This window comes from Petaurus breviceps, unplaced genomic scaffold (assembly GCF_028583685.1).
Source record: "Petaurus breviceps papuanus isolate PSGF00001 unplaced genomic scaffold, PetGlider_PUasm1.0 38, whole genome shotgun sequence".
Taxonomy (NCBI): domain Eukaryota; kingdom Metazoa; phylum Chordata; class Mammalia; order Diprotodontia; family Petauridae; genus Petaurus; species Petaurus breviceps.
Window position 1 is genome coordinate 70,862,848 of NW_027186304.1, and position 6,000 is coordinate 70,868,847.

The 6,000-nt window shown below is 39.0% G+C and overlaps 1 long non-coding RNA gene across 1 annotated transcript in view; it reads left to right on the forward strand.

Moving 5' to 3' along the window:
- The window catches only part of LOC138170582 (uncharacterized), a 149,509-nt gene extending 144,915 nt beyond the window's left edge, over window positions 1-4,594 (forward strand). The window contains exon 3 of the long non-coding RNA XR_011170670.1: window positions 4,269-4,594. This is a non-coding gene — a long non-coding RNA (uncharacterized lncRNA). The remainder of the gene's footprint in view (window positions 1-4,268) is intronic.
- Window positions 4,595-6,000: the final 1,406 nt, after the last annotated feature.

The window sequence follows — 6,000 nt, forward strand, 5'->3', positions numbered from 1 at the left end:
AAACTGCTTTTCCCAAAGTTAATTGCTAAATATTCCAATGGTGTTTTCTCACACTTACCTCTTTTAACCTCTCAGCCACTTTTCTACACCATTGACCACATCCTCCTCCTAAATGCTCTCTCTTCTCCTTACTTCTGAGACAGTACTCTCTCCTCTTCTGTGTCTGACCCCTCCTTCTTCATCACCTTTCCTCGTTCATCATCCTCTTTTCACCAAATTCTCTTTGTCTCTATCCTGGCCTGTTACTGTACTTTCTCTCTTGGTACTGACATTAGTTCCTGCAGTTTTAATTATCATCCCTATACAGAAAACATGCAAATATGTCTATTCAGCTGCAATAGCTCACTTTGACTCTGGGTGTACTTCATAACATCCTGCTGGATATCAATACCTATATGTTCTCTAGGCATTTCAAGCTCAACATGTTCAAAATGGGACTCATTTTATCCAAACTTATCCCTCTTCCAAAATTCCCCATTTTTGTGTATGACACCATCAGCCTTCTAGCTATTCAGGTTTGCTATCTTGGAAGCAGTCTTGACTCTTCCTTCTTCCTTATCTCTTGTATTCAATTAGTTACTGGTTTGGGTCCATTTTACCTCTCCTTCCATAACATTTATTTCATCTATTCCCCTCTTTTCACTCACACAGCATCTACTCTCGTACAGACCTTCATCACCTCTCAATTAGATTATTTCAATAGCTTCCTCATCAGTAGGGTGGTGACCTGATCTCTCCATCCAGTCTCTTCCCTCTCATGATTATTACCCACACAACTGTCAAATTGACATTCCTAAAATATAGGTTAGACCAGGTCACCACCCTACTCAAAAATCTTCAGTGGCTCCCTGTTACTTGTAGGAAAAAAACCAAACTCCTTTGTCTGGCCTTTAAAATACTCCATAATCTGTTTCCGCCTATTTTTTCAGTCCCACTTCATATTATTTCCCTTTAGATACCTTCTATTCCAGTCAAACCTGCTAGCTGGTCCTTGTGCACAACATTTCTTTTACCACCTCTGTCTCATTGTAAAAGTGCTTCCTCACATCTGGAATGCATTCGTTCCTCACTTCTTCCTCATGGAATCCTTGGCTTCCTTCAAAGAACAACCCAGAAGGCCCTTTCTGATTCCCTCATTCCCCCAGCATTACTAGCCTTTCCTTCTTAAAATTAGTTCATATGACTTTGTATTTTGCATTTACTTACCTGTGTACATGTCATATCCTACGCCTCCCTTCCCCCAGCAGAATGAAACTCCATGAGGACAGGAACTATTTTGCTTTCTGCCTCTATTCACAACATCTAGCAAAGGGCCTTGTACATACTAGGCATTCAATAAATATTTGTCGAATTGAGTTGTCTGACTTTAAGCAAAAGAATGTCCCCTTTTTGAATCTGTCTCAGTTTCCTCATCTGTAAAATGATGGGGTTAGACTAGGTCATCTCTAATGCCCCTTCCAGATCTAGTGTTCTCTAACTCTTTGCTCACCTCTCTCCACATGTGTTATTATGGCATCTGGGAACTGCAAGTGAGCCCCTACTAATGGTTTCAAGATGAACATGTTAGGTAACTTGGTAAAGTGAAAGCATACTGGCTTTCTTTTCTTTTAGCAAATAGAGAATCACCAAAATTTACTGTGAGATAATTTACTGTCATATAAAAATGAGATGTGCCAATTAAAAAATATGAAGGAAAAGAAAAAAAAAGCACCCCAGGTAATTGAAAGTAGCCTATTTTCAAGGGAGTTTCAAGGAGAGACTTGATACTTACCTCCAGTTTCATAACTCTAGGTTACTGATATAATAACATATATTAAGATGCATAGAATGGCCTAATGGTTGAGAAATGTGTGCATGTGCAAATATATTATGTAATGTACTATGTAAAATATATATATGATGTGAATAGGTATATGCATATGTGCATATATGTATGTTAAAATGAAATGTTTCAATTAAAAATGAAAAAAAGAAAAAAACCAATTCAGGTAATTGGAAATAGCCTGTTTTCCAAAGAAGGTTCAAGGAGGGTCTCTTTCTTTTCCTAGCTTTGGATACTAAGGGCTCTGTTTGTGACATGTATTTAGGTATATATAAAATAGTCTAATGACCAAAAATATAGATATGTATATCTATGCACACATATTATATATATAACATACTATATAAAATATATATGAGGGATCTATGGTGTGTGTATGCATGTGTGTAAGTAAATAGACTTATGTGACTGCTGTTCTTTTTGGAATATTCTTAAAATATTTTCATTATTTATATTTTTAATTGTGTGAAAGTGCCCCAAGGCCTGGTGGCAAAGGGATATGGTTGTTAAAAAAAAATGGAATAAATAAATAAATTAAATTTGATTAGAAAAAAAATCCAGGCAGAGTTAGTGATGTCTGACTTCCTCCATTCACATTATTGCTACTCTTGTTGCTTTTTGGTTTTTGTTTTGCTTCTTTACTGTTGTTGTTTTTCCACCAAAGCTGTCATTTATCGTGAGAACGAGAGCAGCCATGTGTTGATTTTTCTGGATTCTTTTTGGACACTCTCCCAGTGCTAATGAAGGCCCTTCCAAAGTGCTAAAGAGCTGGTGCCAGAATCAGCCTCACTGAAAACAATAGGGGAATGAATGGCACACAGACAGCATGGTGTATGTATGTATGTATGTATGTATGTGCATGAGTGTGTACATTATGTGCATGCGTTTGTGTATGCATACGGTATACATGCATACTTGGGTACATGTCCTCCTGCTTGACTGGGCGCATTTGTCTGAACAGGCCTCTGCTTTCTGAGGTGACATCTTCCTCTTCTCCCTTCAGGAGCCATGATAAATTTTCTTTCATTGAAGGATGGCCTGAATTTCTCCCTCACACAAAGCCCTGCCATGGCAGTTCTGAAGCCAGCGGAAAGAGCCACTGACTCAATCTTTCATTTTCACTTTCATGTCAATAGGAATATTCTGTGACTGTGGACAATCAAAAATAAAACACAGATGAGCGCCCCAACTTCAGAAGCAACTGGATTTCTGATCAGGCATTTAAATTGTGTCCTTAAAACGGGTCCCTGGGCATTTTCAAGTTAACTTTATTACCTGAAGAAGAAAAAAAGCAAACTTTGCTGTGTTTTATCCCCCTGTCTGCTTCAGGCTCTCTTTCCCGGTATTCAATACCTTCTTATTGCCTTCCTAACAATGTGTAATTATTCTCTCCTCAATTTGTTTACACAGCTTGGAGATGGGGACAGGGTTCTCTAGTGACCGTGCAAGGGAGCGCAGTCGCCCTAAAGAGAAGCATTTAGAAGCCATAAAAGCTAAATAGTCCTGCCATGGACCATTACATAACCCCGTTATTCAAATTCCGTAAATCAAATTAAATAATCTCAAATATCTGGATTTCTGGGTTTTAAAAATTTATGTCTATGGTGCGCTATAGTAATCTCCCTTTACTGTTATTATTCATTTACTAGAATTTATGTTTTTTATGAATCAAAATACTCAGCAATCACACGAGCCAATGAGCCCGGCTCTCCCAGACGAGCCGGGAGCTTTGTGCTCCACCTACTGGCTGATATTGATACTGCCCAACTCTAAGCCCAACCGCGAAAAGGTTCGACTTGAGGGGGCTGCCCCGGGCGGGATCCGGGGCAGCCACCGTGGGAGGCGCCGATGGCCTCTCTCCCCAACCCCAAAGCCCATATATTGCCACTGAACGCTCGTTATCTGTCGCTTTAAAAACTGCAGAAGAAGACAGTTTGTCTTAGCGAGGATCCTAAATAGCCCCTTGGGCTTTGCATTGTTGGGTGGCTTAAAATCCGAGACAACACGGAGAAATTTACATTTGAGGTGCAGGCACATCCGTTGTCTCCTGCTGCAAAAACCGCGGCCCTTGTCTTGGATTTCCTGGGCCCCCATTCTTCTTTATTAAAGCCCGCACGATTGAATCAAACCGCTGTTTGGCCGTCAGAGCTTGGTAGCAACACTTTCATTACCAAGTGCCCTTCCCCTCTCTGGGGCATTCTTGTTGTTGGAAGAGGCCGGACCTTGTGAGGAGACGCGGGCTGCAAGCTCCAGAAGGTCCCCGAGAACAGGCCAAGGGAGAATTTGAGTCTTCTTCGTTAGCCTTCTTTATTAGGAGTATTATTGTTCTTCCTTTATTAAGATCTTGTTCTCATCTCTAATGTTTGATGAAGTTCGGATAGAAAAAATCCCAGGACAAGGTGTTAATCATTCCATTATTAATAGTTCTTTTGTTTCCTCCGTTTAGGGAATGATTGCGGAGGAAGATAAAAATAATTGATTTTTGTAGTTGAATAGAAGTATTGGGATCCAAGCTTACATCATCATCATCATCATCATCATCATCATCATCATCATCATCATCATCGTTATTATATCCTTTCTGAAAACCCTGGAACATTCTGTTGCAGCAGGGAGGAATTTCAAACTAGAAGATTGCTGTAGAGACTGGTTTAAATTTACATCCAATTTAATTATGGTTTAACAAATAAACAACCCTCCAAGCAGTATTTGTGTGTTTGAGGAATGAAAAGAAAAAGACCCCAAAGCACTGTTAAAACATGCATTATTTCATACTTTTCTGGCATTCTGTTTCATCTATCTTGTCTTAGCAAATTGAAATACATGCCTGACTTAAACAATTTTTTTTACCTTCTTCATTTTAAAACTTAGATGCCTTCAAATGAATTCAAACTTCCCAATAAGGACATAAGGAAAGTTCTTTTTCACCTCCCAGTTCCCAAGCAGACAGCTCAGATTGGATATTTATGTATATAAGAACTCCCTCGATTTATCAGCCATCTTCTCCTCTTTCACCCTCTTATTCAAACATTTCAACATAGCAACAGATGGTGTTTCAGACTCTTTGCTGTGTTTGGAATTGTTTTGCCACAGAAAAAGGGCTATTTTATGTTTCTTTACTAGGAGGGCTGTGACTATAAATCCCCCTCCATAACTAAGATGTTCAGATGTGACATTACAACTGGCTTTTAAAAATGTAAAGAAATGGATCTCAGAGACCCAAGTCTCATCCATAATTTTGTCTACATGGGGTTTAATGTATATTTTCTTTTCTCTAAGAGAACTGAATTCTTGTTTACAATCTTCCAATTCCATCCTTGTATCCACCAAATCCTGCTTTCCCTACACTATCATGCCTATGAAGAAAAGATTGCCTATGTAAGAGAAAGCTGCCAGCACCGAGTCCTTAGTGAAAAGAGTATAAATCATAGAGCTTTGGAACATGGAAGGTCAGAACACTTTGCAGCTTTATACAAGCACTTTGTACCCCCAAGTCAAGGGGGCACAATTCAGCAACTTACTTTTTTGACTTAGTAAATATTTGACTTACTGACACTTTTTGGATTACTTTTCTTACTTGCATATGATGGGGAAAATTTTACTTTTTTAGAGGCTATGGATTCTTTCATGGTGTCTGAAAATTTTTTGACCCTGTATTTATATGGGTGTTAGGTGAAATTAATGGTCTTCCTGATCACATGAAATAATGTGTGAAAATTACTTTGCAAACCTTAAGTGTTATAGAAATGGCAGATATTATCACCACTATTGTCATCATCATCATTATTCCTACTTAATTGGGAACAGGTAGAAGGGCAGGGAGTGTGTGTGTGTGTGTGGGGAGAGAGAGAGAGAGAGAGAGAGAGAGAGAGAGAGAGAGAGAGAGAGAGAGAGAGAGAGAGGAAAGAGAGATTAAGACTGCACCAAGGTGTTGGCAATGACAGAGGAGAGAAGGAAGCAAATATGAAAGATTTTACAAAAGCAAAAATGAATTCACAACTGATTGGATATGGGGATTAAGAGAGAGTGAGGAGTTAAGGGTGACACCTAACTTGAGAGTCTGAGTAATGTGTAGGATGATGGTATTCTTGACAGCAATAGGGAAGTTTAGGAGAGAGGAGGGTTTGAGTAAAAAGAGAATGAGTTCAGTCTTAGACATGTCCAGTTTGATATATTTA